Source organism: Aotus nancymaae, unplaced genomic scaffold, assembly GCF_030222135.1.
Source record: "Aotus nancymaae isolate 86718 unplaced genomic scaffold, 86718_ANA_hifiasm-v0.15.2.pri h1tg000033l, whole genome shotgun sequence".
Lineage (NCBI taxonomy): Eukaryota > Metazoa > Chordata > Mammalia > Primates > Aotidae > Aotus > Aotus nancymaae.
In genome coordinates, this window is record NW_026988447.1 from 55,948,929 (window position 1) to 55,971,550 (window position 22,622).

The 22,622-nt window shown below is 41.2% G+C and overlaps 1 pseudogene; it reads left to right on the plus strand.

Moving 5' to 3' along the window:
- The first annotated feature begins 13,989 nt into the window (after positions 1–13,989).
- Positions 13,990–22,622, plus strand: part of LOC105706246 (RNA-binding motif protein, X chromosome-like) — a 67,774-nt pseudogene continuing 59,141 nt past the window's right edge.

Consider the following 22,622-nt stretch of genomic DNA (forward strand, 5'->3'; position numbering starts at 1 on the left):
TCTACACACGATTATCCCAATAATCTGGTGAGTTGAATGAGAAATAGAAGTCAAAGAGGAAGAAGGAAGGGTTGCCTGAAAGACTCCAGAATCTGGATATAAAGGTGCATTCTCTTGGCCGGGTGCAGTGACTCACACCTGTAATCCCAGTACTTTGGGAGGCCAAGGCGGGCAGATCACGAGGTCAGGAGTTTGAGACCAGTCTGGCCAACATGGCTAAATCCTGCTTCTACTAAAAATACAAAAATTAGCCGGGCGTGGTGGTGAGCGCCTGTAATCCTCGGGAGGCTGTGGCAGGAGAATCGCTTGAACCTGGGAGGCAGAGATTGCAGTGAGCTGAGATCGCGCCATTGCACTCCAGCCTGGGCAACGAGAGCATAACTGCATCTCAAAAACAAAGCAAAACAAAACAAACAAAAAAAACAAGGTGCGTTCTCCAGCAGCTGCTGATGGCCACTAACAGGATTTTCTCTTCTATGTCTTAGCTGGGCATGAAGAGTATGAGAGAGTTCAAGCATACTGAGGAATGACACTGTCAATTCCTTCCCCAGCCAACTAGCTTCAATGGACAGATTATCCAGAATTTAAAACAAGAAAAAATATAATCTAATTAGATCACTAAAATTACTTTGTTATTGCCATATCTTTCTAACAATTAAAAAAAAAAAAAAATGGAGCTTAAAAAAAATTCCCGAATCTAAGGCTTTAAAATTCAACAGTCCTCTTCGTTTAAATGATTAGGTTTTGTTTTTGTTTTTGTTTTTTTGAGACGGAGTCTGGCTCTGTAGCCCAGGCTGGAGCGAAGCGGCGCGATCTCAGCTCACTTCAATCTCCGCCTCCCGGGTTCAAGCGATTCTCCTGCCCCAGCCTCCCGAAATGATTAGTTTAAAAAACACACCACAAAGTCCCACCCCCTTTTCCATCTGAACTCGCTTCCTAGGTGGTCTACGATGTCAGTGGGCTTCCAGCGCCATCTGGTGGACAATATGTAGATGTGCTCTGACTTGAGGAGACTCGCTGGCGTGGAGAGGAATGTGATTAATGAGAAGAGTTTTCATTCATGCAATTGATTTGAAAGCAATGAATATGAATATAAAAATTGAATGGATAAAAGTACTTCTAGGCAATCAAAAAGGGGAACAATTTGTATATGTTGACTTATAGACTAGGATGAGGTGGAATCAAATAAATTAACATATTCTTTAATGCTGCTGGCATCATTCAACTCCACACTCCATAGCATGTAACGCTTTTTGAACAGTCCCAGCACCATGGACCTGCTTAAGTAAAGCTGTTTATGCAGTCGTCTCATTTGAGAGGACAGGAATTTCTGTATCTACATCAATTTCTGTTTATCATTGTAATCCCCTTGTCTTACACCTAACATTTCAACATTAAGAATCTACTTGCTCACTGGGGCCTGTCAGGGGGTGTGGTGGGAGGGAGGGCATCAGGAAAAATAGCTGATGCATGCTGGGCTTAGCATCTAGGTGATGGGTTAGGTGTAGCAAACCACCATAACACAGGTTTACCTATGTAACAAACCTGCACATCCTGCACATGTACCTTGCAACTTAAAATAAAATAAAATAAAATAAAATAAGAATCTACTTTCTGAGCTGGGTGTGGTGGCTCACATCAGTAATCCCACTACTTTGGGAGGCTAAGTTGGGAGGATCACTTGAGCTCAGGGGTCCAAGACCAGCCTGGGCAACAGAATAAGATCCCGTCTTTATTACAAAAAGAATCTACTCTGTTCTGATAAGACTGTACTATTTCTTTTTATTTTAAAATTCAGGTAATGCTTTATTCGAATTTTAACCTTAAAGTGTTAGGGTGGGACGTGGTGGGGGAAAGGGTGTGGCAGAGAAAAAAAACATTGGTATTGCGGCTGCCAGGTTGTGCTAGCATTCCACCATCAGCACATGGCTGCACTGCACATGGTGATTAGGTTGGACCATGGGACCAGTTCTGGTCAGTGAGTTATGAGTTAAGATTTTAAAAATCTATACGATTCCGGGCACTTAGTTACCATGTGACAATAAGGCTGCAGAATAGATCTCAAAATGTTCAGTAATTGTGGGGTTTAATGTTTTTTGTCACTTCTTACTTTGTAAAACAAATGAGACATGAAGTATACACCATGCTCAATGTCCTCTTCTCTTATGAAAAATGTCGGACAAATGGTATGAATTGTGATACAATATAATGAAATTAATTTTTTTCATACTTGCCAGATGAATAGATGCTGCCTTTCAAAGCAAGCAGCTCGGGTAGTGATGTGCTTATTTTAGCAATGTGCTTGATATGGTTTGGCTCCGGGTTCTCACCCAAATCTCACGTCAAATTGTAATCCCAATGTTGTGAGAGGGACCTGGTGGGAGGTGACTGGATCATGGGGGCAGATTTCCCCCTTGCTGTTCTCATAATAGTGAGTGTGTTCCCATGTGTTCTGGTTGTTTGAAAATGTGTAGCACTTCCCCCTTCATTCTCTGTCCTGCTCTGCCACGTGAAGATGCGCCTCCTTGCCCTTCACCTTCTGTCATGATTGTAAGTTTCCTGAGTCCACCCCAGAAGCAGATATTTGTATAGCCCACAGTACCATGAGGCAATTAAATTTCTTTTCTTTATAAATACCGAGTCTCAGATTTGTCTTTATAGCAGTGTGAGAATGGACTAATACAGTGCTAATACTCGAAATAAACTCAAAATCATAAGCCTCAACATTTTCTTAGTCCTGCTGGGCATGGTGGCTCATGCCTGTAATCCCAGCACTTTGGGATGCTGAGGCGGGCCAATCACCTGAGGTCAGGAGTTTGAGACCAACCTGGCCAACATGGCGAAGCTACTAAAAATACACAAATTAGCTGAGCACCTGTAATCCCATCTATACAGGAGGCTGAGGCAGGGAGAACTGCTTGAACCCAGGAGACAGAGGTTCAAGCTACTGCTACTAAGAAAGCTATATAAGGAGCCTCAGCCCCATCAGTGGTTGTATCTGATGTGTACAGGAAGGAGACCTAAGCCCTTTGTGTCTGCCAAATCATATCAGACCTGACCCTGCTCTACCAACACTGGATTGCTTACTATCAAATTTAGGGTCAGTCCTATAGTTGTATAGATTTCCTGGAAGACTTAGTTTCTTCTTTTTAACCTCTGACCTGGGTGGCTTGGTGTGGTGGATAACTTATTAGGATACTGTAACTGGATCCAGATTTGGCTTTTCATAGCTGAAAAGCCAGACACGAGAGGCAAGGGTAGGCGGGAGGAAAAGCAGGTTTAACTGGAGAGCCAGCAAACCTGGAAGATAGTGAACTAGCCATCTACAGTGCCATCTTAAATTTTAAAACGTATCCTGGAGTTTTTAAAGGGAAGTTTGGTATGGGAAACCTGGGGAGTGGTGCAGGATGTGGGGTCTGTGTGTCTTTGTTCAGATGGCTAGATTGCATAATTCTATCTGGAGGTCTGCTTGGCGTTATCTTGACTTCAGCCCAATGGTGGTGGACTAATTGTGACTCCTGCCAAGTGGGAGGATGCTGCAATTGGGAATTCGCACCTGGTTTGTTTCAAGATCAGCCTCTGGAATTTCTTTCTTTCTTTCTTTCTTTTTTTTGAGATGGAGTCTCCTCTGTCTCCCAGGCTGGGGTGCAGTGGCTCAATCTTGGCATACTGCAACCTCTGACTCACAGGTTCAAGTGATTCCCCGCCTCAGCCTCCAGAGTAGCTGGGATTACAGGCACCCACCATCATGCCTGGCTAATTTTTGTAGAGACACCATGTTGGCCAGGCTGGCCTTGAATTCTTGACCTCAGGTGATCCACCTGCCTCGACCTCCCAAAGTGCTGGGATTACAGGCGTGAGCCACCATGCCCTGGCCTGGAATTTCTTAAGTAGGAACAAAATTAGATAAGATTGCCTTGCTGGAAAGGAGTGTCTAGAGAGGGAAGGAATGAAGGGGTAAGAGAAGAGGGAAGAGAGAAAAACAGAATGGATGATTAAAAAATATTTTAAAAACTGAGGTCTGAGGTTACAATGCTTCTCTCTAGTTCCACTGAGTTTTCCTTCTTTCCTACCGCCATCTACTCCCTGGTTCTCATAGTTACAGGCATTCTTTCACTATGTGTCCCTGCTTGGACCCTAGTTGCTTGGACTAGGAGTAGGCACTTGACAAAAACAAAATTTTGATTTTTGAAAAGGTAAATAATAGTCCCTTCACTCAATTTGGGACTGAAGATAAAATAATCTGGTCTCAGTTTGGAATCTCTTAAATGGAGGAACTGTAAATTCTGGAGCTGTTGAGGGTCATCTTCAGCCAGACAGAATGCTTGCCAACAGCATTTCCCTCCTTTACCTTCTAATTCCATTCATTGATATCAGGGAACAGAAGGAGGAAAAGGATGAAAGAGTGAAGTATCACTGAGAGTACTGCTGCCAGCTATTAAGGGTCTGATTTCGGCCCATTCCAGAGTCTCGGCTGTAGTCCCACTCCTTATAGTAAGAAACTCTCCCTCCTTTCCACTTAAACTGCAGGTTGAGTATCCCCACTACAAACAATTGAAATCCAAAATGCTACACTGAGCATTTCCTTAGAGTATCATGTTGGTGTGCAAAAAGTTTTGGATTTTGGAGGATTTTGGGTTTTCAAGTGATGAATACTCAACCCATAATTTTTTAGAGTTTCTGTTTCCTGCAGCCAAATGAGTGTAAACCAATACTCTAAGATCCTTGAACGCCTTCTGATAAAATTATTTTTAAAATATCTTCAGAGCCAGTTTATAAGCCAACCACAAAGTGAGTTTTACAACATTGCAATTACCTTTCATGAGTTTGGTGACATTTAATACAGCAAATAATCAGTAAATGCTTACTTTGTGCAATGCATAGTGCTTGTCAATCAAAAGAATCCAAAGATTAGTAGAAGTTAATAGTTTTTCTGGGAGAGGAAACAATTTACAAAAATAGTAATAGCTAATAAGTTCCATGACAAAAGTATAAGTAAAAAGAATAAGGGGCCGGGCGCGGTGGCTCACGCCTGTAATCCCAGCACTTTGGGAGGCCGAGGCGGGTGGATCACGAGGTCAAGAGATCGAGACCATCCTGGTCAACATGGTGAAACCCCGTCTCTACTAAAAATACAAAAAATTAGCTGGGCATGGTGGCGCGTGCCTGTAATCCCAGCTACTCAGGAGGCTGAGGCAGGAGAATTGCCCGAACCCAGGAGGCGGAGGTTGCGGTGAGCCGAGATCGCGCCATTGCACTCCAGCCTGGGTAACAAGAGCGAAACTCCGTCTCAAAAAAAAAAAAAAAAAAAAAAAGGAATAAGGGACAGAGAAAAGAGTGATTTATTCAGATTTTTAAAAATTATCAAACGTTGAAATACCAACATCATGCTGAGGAGTATGTTATGATCCACAGATAGAATGCAGAATAGAACATAATCTCTTACTTCAAGGAGCTTAAATTTTATCACAAGAGTAAGTGCAGGGTGCTTGGTAGCCAAAGGAGCATTGACCTTGTGCTGGGGCTGGGGGCAGGTTTGGGAAGGCATCCAGAAGAGACAATATCTAGGCAGATATGGAAAGATAAAAGGTTAAATAGAATTAAATGAAGATGGGCTAGAAGAAAGAAATCTCAAATACAAAAGACTGATGTTGGGACAATTCTTTTAGCAGCATTAAATGCCCAACTCTCAGATTCCATTACTCCCCACTTTTCTGCTTGGCTCCTTTTTAGTCTTCTTGTTCCTCCTCTTTCCCCTTCCCTCTCCTCTCCTGCTTGGAGTGTTTTTAACTAACCAATACATATCTTGAGACCAGAGCTGTGGTCAGTGAGTCCTGTTAACTTCCTAAGATCTGTACACTTCACCAAGTTCCTCTGTCACCTAGGAATGCTTTGCTGGGCTCCCATCCTCCAGAAGTTTCCATGCCACCAGCAGGCTGAATGTTTTTGTGGCAGTCATACCTCTCCTGAGAGGTCTGACTCTCAGCCTTAGTGGGAAAGATGTCCTCTCTAAATTATTTATTTATTTATTATTTATTTCTTTGAGACAGAGTCTCGCTCTGTCACTCAGTCTGGAGTGCAGTGATGCGATCATGGCTCACTGCAGCCTCAACCTCCTGGGTTCAAGTGGCCCTCCTGCCTGGCCTCCCAAAGTGCTGGGAATATAAGAGTGAGCCACTGTGCCTGGCTTTCCCCCTCTAAATTTTAAAATTTTCTTCTTTGTGCACCATCCATTGGCTTTAGAGGTAATAGCCACCATCCGCAGTTGCTATTTCCATACCCTTTAGAATCCTATCTTGTCCCTTTTAGTAGTTCACCATATTTACTACTTAATAATTATTTATATTAAACTTTTCTGTTGATGTAACTGGCATGTTTTTAGTCTCCTTATTTATCCCTGGTTGATATAATGAGGCAGAGAAGTGACTTGGGAATAACTCCACAAAAATGCACAAACTGACTGGACATGGTGGCTCATGCCTGTAATCCCAGCGCTTTGGGAGGCTGAGGCCGGAGGATCACTTCAGCTCAGAAATTCAAGACCAGCCTGGGAAGCATAGCAGGACCTTGTCTCTGCCAAAAATAAAAAGCAAAAATAGCCAGGTCTGGTGGTGCACACTCGTGGTCCCAGCTACTCAGGAGGCTGAGGTGGGAGGATCTCTTGGGCCCAGGAATTTGAGGCTACAGTGAGCTGTGATCTCCCCAATGCACTCCAGCCTGGGTGGCAGAGTGAGACCCTGTCTTAAAAAAAAAAAAAAAAAAGAAAAGAAAAAAAGAAAAGCACAAACCATACTATAAAAGAACTGAATAATTTGACTTTATGAAAATTAAAGACTTCTGTTCTTTACGTGATACTTTTCAGAAAATGAAAAGGTAAGTCAGTCCAGTAGAAAATATTTGCAATATGTGTATCTGATAAAGACTTGTGTATGGAATACACAAAATATCTCAAAAATAAGAAGCCTGTTAATTTGCTAGGGCTGTCATAACAAAATACCACAGACTGGGTGGCTTAAAAACACAAATTTATTTTCTCACAGTTCTGGAGGTTAGAAGTTCTAGATCAAGGTGTCAGCAGATTTGGTTTCTTCTGAGGTCTCTTTCCTGGGCTTGCAGATAGCCTGCCATGCTAGAAGCCTTGTCTTCTCACGGTGTGTCCTCACATGGCCTTTCCTCTGTGCATGCACATGTCTATATTCTAATCTCCTTATAAAGACCAATGAGAAACTTGCAGGTTGTATGGTCTGAGTGTTCTCCTTATTGCAACAGTCCCTCTCTTCCTATTGCAATAATCATTTTGAATCAAGTCTCTGCTTGCCCACATCCAGATTTGTTTTTATTTGCCATTTCCATCTTGTTTACCATGTGTTTAGCTGTGGCAACCTAGTGGGAACTGAGCAAGTAAATAGCCAACTATAGCCTAGGAAGGTATGTATTGTGTAGGAACTGTTACATCATTCTCATGTAAGATGAAAATGGTGAATGCTTTATTCAAAAAAGAAAGGCAAAAGTGCCACTAAAGTACTAAAATATGTTTTTTTCTTTTCTTCTATAGTATCTCTCAACTTATTAGGGTGTCTTTTTTAATTTAGTGTCATTATAAATAAAAATTAAAATTTTTATTAGCATGAATTTACTGTTCATCATTATATTGTGTAATGTCAGTCAAATGCAAATATATGTATGTCCAGGTGTGGTGGCTCATGCCTGTAATCTCTGCACTCTGGGAGGCTGAAGTAGGAGGGTTGCTTGAGCCCAGGAGTTTAAGACCAGCCTGGGCAACAGAATGAGACCCCCTTTCTCCACAAAAGAAAAACAAAAACAAAAAAGCTAGCTGGGCATGGTGGCACACACCTGTGGTTCCAGCTACTTGGGAGGCTGGATGGGAAGATCCTTTGAGCACAGATGGTTGAGGCTATAATGAGCCATGATCACATTACTGCACTCCAGCACTCCAGCATGGGCAACAGGGCAAGACCCTGTCTCTAAAAATTAAATAAATAAAAAAACAGCTGCAGGTCATTGGCACAAATCCGGACGGGAAATCTGACTAGCACTGAGAGCGACTGCCAGACGGAGCTACCCGCCCCCTAGAAAGAGGGAGAGCTGAAAGCAGGGAGTCAGGTGATACGCTTGGCAAGTCCCAACCCCACAAAGTCCAGCAAACTGAAACCCTCTCGCTTGAGAGTTTTGCAGCCAGCACATCAGTTTGAGCTCCACCTGGGAAGATCCAGCTGGGTGGGAGGAAGGGAGTCTGCCATTGTGAAGGCAGGGCTAAGCCAGAGGAAACCTATATAGCAGCCAGTCTGAGCAGCCCAGCAGTGCCTCAGCAGGCAAACAAGGGACAGACTACATTCTCAAGCAGCTCCCTGACCCCTGCAGAACCAAAAAAATGCCTCATACAAGAGAGCTCAGGCTACACCAGGCAGGTACCCTTCTGGGACAAAGCTACCAGAGGAAAGATCAGGCAACAATACTGGCTGCTCCACAGCCCCTGTGGGTTATTCTCAGGCAGCCAAGGTCTGGAGTGGGCCCCCAGCAGTCCTACAGCACAGGGGCCTGCCTGTTAGAAGGAAAAGAAAACAAAAAGAAATAGCCTCAACATCAACAGAAAGGATGTCCACTCAGAGACCCCATCCAAAATCACCAACTTCAAAGATCAAAGGTAGATAAATCCACAAAGATGAGAAGAAACCAGCACAAAAAGGATGAAATTGTCAAAAACCAGAACGCCTCTCCTCCTCCAGGGGATCACAACTCCTCACCAGCAAGGGAACAAAACTGGATGGAGAATGAGTTTGGCAAATTGACAGAAGCAGGCTTCAGAAGGTGGGTAATAACAAACTTCTCTGAGCTGAACATGTTCTAACCCAATGCAAAGAAACTAAAATCCTTGAAAAAAGTTTAGATGAAATGCTAAAGAGAATAACCAGCTTAGAGAAGAACATAAACGACTTGATGGAGCTGAAAAACACAGTACCAGAACTTCGCAAAGCATATACAAGTTTCAATAGCCAAATTGATCAAGCAGAAGAAAGGATATCAGAGATTGAAGATCAACTCAATGAAATAAAATAAGAAGGCAAGATTAGAGAAAAAAGAGTGAAGAGAAAGGAACAAAGCCTCCAAGAAATATGGGATTATGTGAAAAGACCTAGTCTACATTTGATGGGTGTACCTGAATGTGATGGAGAAAATGAATCTAAGCTGGAAAACACTCCTCAGGATATTAGCCAGAAGAACTTCCCCAACCTAGCAAGGCAGGCCAACATTCAAATACAAGAAATACAGAGAACACCACAAAGATACTCCTCAAGAAGAGCAACCCCAAGGCACATAATCATCAGATTCACCAGGGTTGAAATGAAGGAAAAAATGCTAAGGGCAGCCAGAGAGAAAGGTCGGGTCACTTACAAAGGGAAGCCCATTAGACTCACAGCAGGTCTCTTGGCAGAAACCCTACAAGCCAGAAGAGACTGGGGGCCAATATTCAACATCCTTAAATAAAAGAACTTTCAACCCAGAATTTCATATCCAGCCAAACTAAGTTTCATAAGCAAAGGAGAAATAAAATCCTTTGTGAACAAGCAATTTCCGAGAGATTTCATCACCACCAGACGAACCTTACAAGAGCTCCTGGAGGAAGCACTAAACATGGAAAGGAACAACCAGCACCAGCCACTGCAAAAACACACCAAACAGTAAAGACCAACGATGCAATGAAGAAACACCATCAACTAATGGGCAAAACAACCAGCCAGTAACAAAATGGCAGGATCAAATTCACACATAACAATATTAACATTAAATGTAAATGGCCTAAATGCCCCAATCAAAAGACACAGACTGGCAAACTGGATAAAATGACAAGACCCAATGGTGTGCTGTATCCAGGAGAACCATCTCACATGCAAAGACACACATAGACTCAAAATAAAGGGATGGAAGAAGATTTACCAAGCAAATGGAGAGCAAAAAAAGAAGGGGTTGCAATCCTAGTCTCTGATAAAATGGACTTTTAACCAACAAAGATCAAAAGAGACAAAGAAGGGCATTACATAATGGCAAAAGGATCAATGCAACAAGAAGAGCTAACTATCCTAAATATATATGCACCCAATACGGGAGCACCCAGATACATAAAGCAAGTTCTTAATGACCTAAAAGAGACTTAGACTCCCACACAATAATAGTGGGGGACTTTAACACTCCACTGTCAATATCAGACGGATTAACGAGACAGAAAATCAACAAAGATATCCAGGACTTGAATGCAGATCTGGATCAAATGGACCTAAGAGACATCTACCGAACTCCCCACCACAAACTCACAGAATATACATTCTTCTCAGCACCACATCACACCTACTCTAAAATTGACCATGTAATTGGAAGTAAATCACTCCTCAGCAAATGCAAAAGAATGGAAATCATAACAAACAGTCTCTCAGACCACGGCACAATCAAATTAGAACTCAGGATTCAGAAACTCACTCAAAACTGCACAACTACTTGGAAACTTAACAACTTGCTCCTGAATGATGACTAGATAAACAATGAAATGAAGACAGAAATAAAGATGTGCTTCCAAGTCAATGAGAACAAAGACACAACGTACCAGAATCTCTGGGACACATTTAAGGCAATGTCTAGAGGGAAATTTATAGCAATAAATGCACACATGAGAATCAAGGAAAGATCTAAAATTGACACCCTATTGTCAAAATTGAAAGAGCTAGAGGAGCAAGAGCAAAAAAACTTAAAAGCTAGCAGAAGACAAGAAATAACTAAGATCAGAGCAGAACTGAAGGATATAGAGACACAAAAATCCCTTCAAAAAATCATTAAATCCAGAAGCTTGTTTTTTGAAAAGATAAACAACATAGACAGCTAGCCAGACTAACAAAAAAGAAAAGAGAGAAGAATTGAATAGATGCAATAAAAATTGATAAAGGGAACATCACCACCAATTCCACAGAAATACAAACTACCATCAGAGATTACTACAAACAACTTTATGCACGTAAACCAGTAAACCTGGAAGAAATGGATAAATTCCTGGGCACTTGCACCCTCCCAAGCTTAAACCAGGAAGAAGTCAAAACCCTGAATAGACCAATAACAAGGATTGAAGTTGAGGCAGCAATCAATAGCCTACCAACCAAAAAATGTCCAGGTCCAGATGGGTTCCCAGCTGAATTCTACCAGATGTACAAAGAGGAGCTGGTACCATTCTTTCTGAAAGTATTCCAAACAATATGAAAAGAGGGAATCCTTCCCAAATCATTTTTATGAGACCAACATCATCCTGATACCAAAACCTGGCAGAGACACAACTAAAAAAGAAAACTTCAGGCCAATACCCATAATGAACATTGATGCAAAAATCTTCAGTAAAATACTGGCAAACCGAAAGCAATAGCACATCAAAAACTTATCCATCATGATCAAGTAAGCTTCATCCCGAGGATGCAAGGCTGGTTCAACATACACAAATCTATAAATGTAATCCATCAAATAACAGAACCAAAGACAAAAACCACATGATTATCTCAATAGATGCAGAGAAGGCCTTTGACAAAATTCAACAGCTCTTTATGCTAAAAACCGACAATAAACTAGGTATTGATGGAATATATCTCAAAATAATAAAAGCTATTTATGACAAACCCACAGCCAATATCATACTGAATGGACAAAAACTGGAAGCATTCCCTTTGGAAACTGGCACTAGACAAGGATGCCCTCTCTCACCACTCCTATTCAATATAGTATTGGAAGTACTAGTCAGAGCAATCAGGAAAGAAAAATAAATAAAGGGTATTGAATTAGGGAAAGAAGAAGTCAAATTGTCTCTATTTGCAGATGACATGATTGTATATTTAGAAGACCCCATCGTATCAGCCCAAAATCTCCTTAAACTGATAAGCAACTTCAGCAAAGTCTCAGGATACAAAATCAACGTGCAGAAATCACAAGCATTCCTATACACCAAAAACAGACAACCAGAGCCAAATTAAGAATAACTGCCATTCACAATTGCTACAAGGAGAATAAAATGCCAAGGAATACAACTAACAAAGGATGTAAAGGACCTCTTCAAGGAGACCTACAAACCGCTGCTCAAGAAAATAAGAGAGGACACTAACAGATGGAAAAGCATTCCATTCTCATGGTTAGGAAGAATAAACATCATGAAAATGGCCATACTGCCCACAGTAATTTATAGATTCAACGCTATTCCCATTAAGCTACCAATGAGCTTCTTCACAGAACTGGAAAAAAAAAAACACTTTAAACTTCATATGAAATCAAAAGAGAGCCCACATAGCCAAGACAATCCTAAACAAAAATAACAAAGCTAGAGGCATCACACTACCCGACTTCAAACTATACTACAAGGCTACAGTCATCAAAACAGCATGGAACTGGTACAAAAACAGAGATAAAGACCAATAGAACAGAACAGAGTCCTTGGAAGCAACACCACACATCTACAACTATCTGATCTTTGACAAGCTTGAAAAAAACAGGCAACAGAGAAAAGATTCCCTGTTCAATAAATGGTGTTGGGAAAACTGGCTAGCCATGTGCGGAAAGTTTAAACTGGACCCCTTCCTGACACCTTACACTAAAATTAACTCCAGGTGGATTAAAGACTTAAACAGAAGACCTAACACCATAAAAACCCTAGAAGAAAACCTAGGCAAAACCATTCAGGACAAAGGCATAGGCAAGGACTTCATGACGAAAACACCATAAACCAGAAACCAACAGAATGGTAAAAAATTTTTTTAATTTGCCCATCAGACAAAGGACTAATATCCAGAATCTACAAAGAACTAAAGCAGATTTACAAGAAACAAACAAACCCATTTAAAGTGGGCAAAGGAGATGAACAGACACTTTTCAAAAGAAGACATATACGAGGCCAACAAACATATGAAAAAATGCTCATCATCACTGGTCATTAGAGAAATTCAAATCAAAACCACATTGAGATATCATTTCGCACCAGTTAGAATGGTGATCATTAAAAAATCTGAAGACAACAGATGCTGGAGAGGATGTGGAGAAATAAGAACACTTTTACACTGTTGGTGGGAGTGTAAATTAGTTCAACCATTGTGGAAGACAGTGTGACCTTCTTCCTTAAGGACCTAGAAATAGAAATTCCATTTGACCCAGCAATCTCATTACTGGGTATATACCCAAAGGACGATAAATCATTCTACTATAAAGACACATGCACACGTATTTTCATTGTGGCACTGATTACAATAGCAAAGAGCTGGAACCAATCCAAATGCCCATCAATGATAGACTGGACAAAGAAAATATGGCACATATACACCATGGAATACTATGCAGACATAAAAATAGGTGAGTTCGTGTCCTTTGTAGGGACATGGATGAATCTGGAAACCATCATTCTCAGCAAACTGACACAAGAACAGAAAAGCAAGCACCGTATGTTCTCACTCATAGGTAGGTGCTGAACAATGAGAACACATGGACACAGGGAGGGAAACATCACACATGGGGTTATGTTAGGGGGCAGGGGGACTAGGGGAGGGACAGCAGGGAGCAGGGAGATTGGGGAGGGATAACAATGGGAGAAATGACTAATGTAGGTGACAGCAGGGATGGAGACAGCAAACAACCATGGCATGTTTATACCTATGCAATAATCTTGCAAGATCTGCACATGTACCCCAGAACTTAAAGTACAATAAAAAAAAAAGAAATAAATGCAAATATAAGAGCACTTATATGTGGAATTACCAAAATCACACAATTCCCATATGTGTATGCATTTTGTTCCCCAAAGAAGGGTGGAAATCCTGCACAAAATTAACTCAACTCTTTTTTTTCCACTTCTTGATAGGTGCACATTTTATGAACACTCTACTTATATTGAAAAAGAAGGAAGGTTTGAAAGAAAAAAAACTATGTGTTCTTCCATATTTTCTTCTCATTCTATGTCATTTTTAACATAGGTAAGTTGGCCAATACTGGGAAGCAACATGAATAGGAAAGGGTACGGTAAGCTTCCTTGATTGTGCGTGTTTCTTAGAATGCCTTTGTCTTTCTTTTTCATTCAAAGGAAATTCTTGTTTGAATGAAAAATGTGGCTTTTCGGGCTGTCTGCCAACTCTACAGTCATAGACCTAACATGAGTGTCTCAGAAACTCCATGTCCTCCACCATTACCATCATCCTCATACAAGCTGCCGTTCTCTATCACTTGGGCTACAGAAATTACCAAGTAGTCTATCTGCATCCTGTAATCCATTCTACACAATGCCGCCAGAGGGATCTTTTCATTGCCAAATCTGATCATGTTATCCTCAGCAAAAGAAACCCTTTAAAGATTTGAGATTACAGACAAAACTCTTAAAGACGCATGCACATTTTGCTCCTACATACCCCCCTGACTCCCAACTTTCGGTTTGCAGCATGCTCCATATCAGCACCTTCCATTCCTGAACACTGGCCTCGTAACACTTTCATTACCTCATTTATTTTGGCTCTTTTCTAGAGAACTCTTCCTCACCTCCATCCAGCCCCTTGTGGAGGAAAAGTTAAATACTAAATTTGAACTCAATTGAACATGGACACGAACAATGGTCACCAAGTCCCACAGCAGGTTGTGTGAGTCCCTTGAGGAGTTCATCCAGCACTGTTTTGGAGAAATCTCCATTTTCATCTACTCCTATATATTAGTTATTGAAAAACAATAGACAATCGCAAAAACAAGTTGACCTTTTTGTGTTCCTTGAGCCCAGCCTCGAAGGGATCTTGTGACTGCCGAACACCTCGTGACAAAAAGAACTAGGGTCCCCGACTGCGCTGAAGCTTCATGAGACCTCTCCTCGTGTGTGCACAGATGAGTGGCTGACTCTGGAAGCCAGGATATTGCTTCCCAGTCTCGTGGTGAATCCTCCATAGTCTGGTAAGTGTACACACACACACACACACACACACACACACACACACTTTTCCCTTCTCCTCTCCCCATTGCAATTTGCTTATTATATCCATCTGCTTATTACATAATTTGCTTATTATAGCTGCATTACCATTTACATGGGATAAAGGTTGTTTGCCCTTAAATGTATTGTGTATGTCTTTTTTCTCCCCTCACGTGTTTCCCGCACAGAACATCCCTTCTTGACTTAATTAAATTCCACTCATCCTTTAGCTGAAAGCTTAAATAGCCCTTTCTCAAGGAAGCCATCCCTTACCTTGCTGACAAGGCCAAATATTCTAATTATTCTTTCTCATAGAACATCTACCTCTCCTTGTAGCACTCATCACAGTTGCACTTTTGTATTTGTTTCTGTTGTTATTTGATTATTATCCATCTTTTCTAATGTGTATATAGAAGAAAGAGAAGAAACCCCTTTCCTACATACTTTTTTTTTTCTTAACACTTGTTGTAGATAGTGATTGATCATTTATACAGGAGATTACCTAAATAATGTATCTTTAGGAACAGACCATGTTATTTTTAAAATTATTCGTTATTATTCTCTGCCACCTTCCATACCTAGAACTTTTCCTGATACATACTAAGAGCTCAACAATTAATCATCTAATGAAATGATAGTTAAGTTGATCAGACTTTTCCTTCTTAATTCTAAAGAACTGCTGATTTCAACGAGTGCCTAAGTAGCACTGCAAATAACATAGTGTCAGGATGTTTGAACCCTTCCTTTCTCCTTTGTCTTCTAGCTTAATCTTAGTCTCTTTCAAAATCTCAATTGCAGGATGGGTATGCTCCTAGCACTTTGAGATGGAGCATTTCAAGGATTTGCACGATCTTGTGTTAGTGTGCTTATCTGCTTATCTCTCTTCATGTTCACTGACCTATGGGCCCTTTCCTTTTCTGTCTGTCACTTACATAGCTCATGTCCAAATCCCCTCCTTCTCCTCTTCTTAGGACAATCTCATAATGTTTCCAACATCTGGTATGGTTTAAAGGGACTCTTGCCTGGAAATAGAAGTTCTTTCCAGACCATGATATAAATTCTAGTAAAAGCAAACGAATGAATATATAGCAAGAAACAACAATTCACAGGGAAGTTGTCCCGGAAGTGGGCTGTTGTGGTGAAAGGAGGCATTCGGCTTTTACTGAGTCCCAATAGCCTGATCACTCTTGGCCAATCAGGAATTTTCTGTCACATTGTGCGGTTTGCCATTGCAGTGCTCAGCAGACTGAGGATTACAGTATGTGCATTGGCACTTGTTAGACAGCAAGTGCAAACAGCTGGGTTTCTTGCTGTTCATCAGTGCCAAGATATTATTCCTCATAAGACTTTTTAACTGCTTTTGCAGTTAGTACCATCAGTGACTGGGAAATCAAACATTTTATCTCGTGGTTTGTTAACCTAATGCTATTTTCCAGATGTTTTCTAGGGCTGTTCTGCCGATGTTGATTTGTGGTGGCGTTGATATTTTCTTTCTATAGCATTTTATTATTTTTGAGCAGTGGTATTTAATTTAGTTGGGGGAAATATCTTTTCCAAACTTTTGTTTCTGATGACACACAGTTATCTTGAATTTTCTATCAATCCCATAAAATACAAGACTTGGCCCGATTATAGACATAGCTAGACAAAAGAAGCTCTATAAGAGCTGTTGCACCAGACTTTCACTTTTATTGAGGTTACCAGGTACACTGATAGATTACAGGCCCACAGCCTTTTAGAGTCAGAGACATTCTTTACTCAGATCCCCTCTTTATTCACAACAAAATAACTGGAACTCATAGATGTAAGATAATTTTACCCTAGCCCACACAGCTAGCTATTAGTAAAATCAGAACCAGGACCAGGTCTCCTAGGTACAGGGGAGAGGAAAACGTTTTTCCATGCTTATCACCTGATGGCGTATATGTGAACCTACTCACCCCCTTCAGTGGCCCGAGGATTCATTCATTGGCAAAGAATTCTCCTGACAGCATTTCGAAGAGGCAGGACAAACTCCTGCTGCCAGTCTACGGGAGCCATTGCTCTTTCCCAGCGAGCAGCTGGCATGCGGCCAGCCTTCCTTTCCTGCAGCTTGCACTGCTAAGGTATCACGTGGATGGAGCAACTCTGTGCAAAGCCACTTTGCCAGAACTGTTTCCATGTCTCCTCTTCAATCCCTCCTCTCTCCCAACAAGCTCTCTCCTATCACACAAACCCACGAAGGGCCTCTTAAAGCTTTCTCCATTGATAGAGAGAGAGAGAGGGGAGAGAATCAAGTTTGGTATGGTGGAACATACATATGAGGCAGAAAAGTTCTGAAAGTTTGACAGCAGCTTATAAATAACTCAGGGTAGCTGTTGCTGATGATGGGAAGTATATATGGGAAACACCGTCATTAAAAAAATGTATTCTTTGAAAATGAAGGATGACAGCATACAGACCAAACTCTCAAAAGCTTAACAGAAATTCTCATAAAACTGTAGGTAGGCTTACATTATATTGCACACATTTTAAACTCTGGATCTGGGCCGAAAACATCACTTGCTTTAGGTCTTCAAATAGACGCTTAAGAGCTATGGAATAATACAATTGACCAGGAAAACACTTTAAGATTTGGTTGTAATCTACAGACTGTCAGCTTAGGGGTAACTGGTAAAGTAATTTGTGGTCTCTTTTTGTGTGTTTTAATTGATGATATTCCTCTGCAGCAAGCCTTACAGGAGAAATCGAAACACAGCTGCTACATTGTGAGTCCACAAAGTGAAATAAGCAGTGTCCAATGGATAAGAAGAACTCTCCCAGAATAGCTCCTCAAAAAATCTGCCTTCTTCCTTTACTGGAATCCTAATTTGCAGGCTCAGTAATGATTCATATACTGAGGGCAATGGTACTTGGGATTCGAAGGCACGTTGGCGCAGAAGGGAGCCCACAGCATGCTGTTAACAATTTGACCAGATGAGTCAACAATAGCAAAGAAGGCCTGGAATACGATCTTTGAAATATGAGTCCAAAGTCACCCCTATGAGACTATACCTGATTCATCTTGTTTGATTATACTGGCACTTTTACTATTTGTCATCCTTTCAGCATGCATGCACTTAGATTTGTTAGTCCCACTGTCCTGTAACATCTCCCAATCCAGAACACATTAATGATCAGTAGACTGTGCTGTCCAGTTTGGTGTCACCTTTAAGGGGCTCCTCCCCGCAGGCCGGGCAAGACATTGCACATTCACAGAACAAGGCCCTACTGTCTCGGATGCCTGACTCACCAGCTCCACTGCCCAGCATTCTGTTCTCTCGCTCTCTTGGCTTCCAGTGTTTTTGCCAGTGGTTTGGGTCCTCACCCTGCTCTTTCACCTCAATGCTTAATATAGCCTTGTTTGGCTTTTGAGTTTGCTTTTCCTCTCATCTACATTTTCACCTCTCCACCTTGGCTGGAAGTAATCACAATCTCAAGATAACAAAGCCATTCTATGCTTGGCTTTGGTAAATCCTTGGAATTTAGCAAGTCACTTCCTGCCCTTTGCTATAGACTCACCACCAATCTGTCCCAGCAAGGCCCAGATACTGTTTAAGAAGTGATGGCAGCAAGTAGCATTTTAAAAAGTTTATTCACAGCTGGGCGCAGTGGCTCATTCCTTTAATCCCAGCACTTTGGGAGGCTGAGGTGGGCAGATCATGAGGTCAGGAGTTCGAGACTAGCCTGACCAACATGGTGAAACCCCGTCTCTACTAATACAAAAAATTAGCTGGGCACGGTGGCGCGTGCCTGTAATCCCAGCTACTCAGGAGGCTGAGGCAGGAGAATTGCCTGAACCCAGGAGGCGGAGATTGCGGTGAGCCGAGATCGCGCCATTGCGCTCCAGCCTGGGTATCAAGAGCGAAACTCCGTCTCAAAAAAAAAAAAAAAAAAAAAAAAAAAAAAAAAAATACAAAAATTACCCAGGCGCGGTGGCGCATGCCTGTAATCCCAGCTACTCAGGAGGCTGAGGCAGAAGAATTACTTGAACCCCGGAGGTGGAGGTTTCAGTGAGCCGAGATCGTACCACTGCACTCCAGGCTGGGCTACAGAGCCAGACTCTGTCTCAAAAAAAAAAAAAAAGATTTTTCAAGGAGGTCAAAATAGAGAGATTGGATTTATAAATGGGAAGTGAAACAATGGGTAAATTCACCTGTTCAGATTATTCAGCTATTCAAAAAAAGAACACATGCCTTAAGTGCTCCAAAGGAATACAATTTGATGGCATCAACATGTTGCTTTATTTAAATGTCCTGTATTCATTTGGTGTATATATTCTGTTTGCCTATTAAACTCTTAGCCTCTCAAGGGCGGAGATTGAAGCTTCTCTTCTTTCCCCTGCTAAATAGACAACCAATTTTAATTTTAATTTTTAAATTTTACAAAAATTAAGATAGTATCTCACTCTGTCACCCAAGTTGGAGTGCAGTGGTACCATCACAACTCACTGCAGCTTTGATCTCCTGGGCTAAAGCGATCCTTCTGCCCTAGCTCCCTGAGTAGCTGGGACTACAGGTGAGATCACCACATCCAGGTAATTTTTAAAAAAATCCATAGAGACAGGGTCTCACTATGTTGCCTAGGCTGGTCTTGAACTTCTCACCTCAAGCAATCCTCCTGCCTCAGTCTCTCAAAGTGCTGAGATGACAAGCGTGAGCCACCATGCCTGGCCTACACTCCATATTTTAAAGTGACCGATTCATTAAACCAAGGGTCTGAAGTGAGTTGTCGATTTGGGTACAGATGTCACAATCCATGTAGAGGGCAATTCCTGTGGATTGTAAACATGGTAAAATACTGAATGGCATTGTTTCCTCCACCTCCCTACTCAACCTCAAAACACTGACATTTTTGTTCAGGTGAATTCCATTAAAGTAAATTTGACTTTATCAAGATAACCAGTATTGGGATTTTTAGTCAGTAAAACTGATGTGTATATGTGTGTATGTGTTTATGAATGGTAGTGTGGTGGCACAAGGCTGGGGGAAAAATAGTGACAATTGTCATAAGAAGACAACATTTACCTTTATGGGGGGTTGTGAGGAAGCAGGTGGAATTGTCATTGCCAGGCCACTCACCTTTTTCCTCTGACATTGCTTAGTGAGTGGCTTTGGTAGGTGGGGTCCTTAACAATACAGTTTCCTCTCTACCACTGTGTTTTAACCTTAACACTACATTTTCCTGTCTACCACTGTGTTTTCACTGTCTCTACTCTAGTTCAGGTCTTCTTCATCATCTCAGACTTGGATTATTGTTAATAGCCTCCTGATTTATTTTTCTGTCTCTAATTCTTCTTCTACTCCATCCAAAACACCCTTATAAGATTAATCTCCCCAGAGCACAGGGCTGATTGTGTCAACTGTTTAGTCATAAATGTCCAGTCACTTTCATTTATTTAAATTCCCAATTTTCCCTTAGTTTAGCACCATCCATGGTCTAAAATCCATGGTCTAGCTCTAACAGAGATTTCCTACTCATCTCCCTGTAGTCTCTTCCTTCACATTCTCTTTCTGCTCAGTGGGGAGCTCACTGCTCCCCAGCACCCTCGATGCTTCTGCCCCTAGGCTGTTCCAAAGCTGACTGCCTTACCCTGCAGTGTCACGAATCTGAATCATTCCCATCTTCCAAGGCCCAGCTTCAAAGCTACCGTGTCCAAGTATCTTCCCTGATCAGACCTCTGGAAGTGTTATCTGCCACCTCTACTTTTCTGTAGTATATTGTATTTTTATATTTTTCTACTTTTTTTTTCATTCATATTTATGTACCTGAACTGAGTGGTAAAGTGCTGTGGGCCAGATGGCCTATATTTTAATTCCAGATTTGGTCATTTATATGACCTTATTTATTAGCCTTTTTAAGTCTTGGTTTATTCACTGGAAAATTGATAGTAATTATAACTACCTCATACTTTTTGATGAAGATTAAATGAAATAATGAATGTAATACACTTACCCCAGTTCTATTTTAATTATTGATTTTTTTAAGAGACAGGGTCTAGCTCTGTCAGCCAGGCTGGAGTGCAATGGTGCATTCATAGCCCAGTGCAGCATCAAAATCTTGGGTTCAATTGATTTTCCTGCCTCAGCCTCCTAAGTAGCTAGGACTACAGGTATGTGCCACCACTTATAGCTAATTCTTATTTTTTTTTTTTTTGTAGAAATAGGGTCTTGTTATATTGCCCAGGCTAGTCTTGAACTCCTGGGCTCAAGCAACGCTCCTTCCTGGGCCTCCCAAAGTGCTGAGATTACAGGCATCACTCATCACACCCAGCCTTAACCCAGTTCTGAACACACAGTAAATGGTTGAAAGTTATAAGTTATAGATTTTTTTCTTATTGTTATTGTTTTAATGTCCTTTCTAGACTCTAACTTTATTGAATGTTAGATCTCTCTCGACGGCAGGAGTCAGCAAACTTTTTCTGTAAGAGACAAGATAGTCAATATTTTAGCTTTTGCAGGCTACTTGTCTCTGTCACGTATTATTTACTCTTCCTGTCCCCTTTTAAAACAATCTTAAAATGTAAATTCATCCCCAGCTCACAGGCTGAAGAAAAACAGGCCACAGCCTAGCTGTGGTTTGCCAACCCCTGCTATACAGTCCATAGTGCCCGGGTCAGTGCTTTGTACGTAGACGTTAATGGAGAAATGTTGTCTGGTTAATTCAACAAGTGACTGCACAATGGAACTCTATAGAAGCGACTGTGTTTTTTATCTTTTGCAAATGACTCCCTTTGCTCCATTTCACCTTGCACCATTCTAAGTCCTGAAAATTTCCAGTGAGTCTGATTCTATGAACAAACTGGGTGAAACCCCTAAAGCATGGAGCTGGGGGTGAGTTATCCTTACTACACAGTGCTTCCTCTCTGGATTGTCAGTGTGCGTCTAATTCAATCTAGCCAGGGGGTTGTACACTGAGTCACTGAGGATAGATTATTCTGGGACAAAAGTGGTGCGAGTATTAGAACAATATCAAATACTGTACTGTTGCATGTGGATGGCAGCTCTTTATGTTTCTCCATGAATGTGTAAAATCCTTGCTCCCACCCTGATTTTAATTGATGTCTGACAAATCCAAACTTACTGTGGCAAAAGAAAATGAGAATGTTGATAATAGCATAATCTTTCTCTTTGCTAACTGCATTTATGTATTAACTCCTGGAACAGCATATATTATTATTTGTGTGTGTGGGTGTGCCTTCATTTAATCACAACAGCACCGATTACCTCTATTAGGCATCTTTCTATAGATACATAGGAATGTGAATGAGGATGAATGACCTACTCTGAGAATTATAATTACTAAAAATCTAAGCATTGGCTTTGCTTCCCTTACAAAGTCTACTTTAGGAAAGAATTAGTATTACATAGTAAATTTGAAGCACAGACTACATGTGTATCTTCATGCTTATTTAAAAATACTTCTCTTTTATCTTCACACAATAACTGTGAGGCTATTATTCTTACATTAGGTGAAACCTATGACTTCACGTTTGCTCACCAGAGCAATATTAAAAGATAATCATCAGCAATAGCCACACAAAATTCATTCCTTAAAGCAAACCAATTTCATACTTTGAAGGTAATTGAAACGATTTTTCACAGAGAAGTACCAAAACGTCCACTATGTG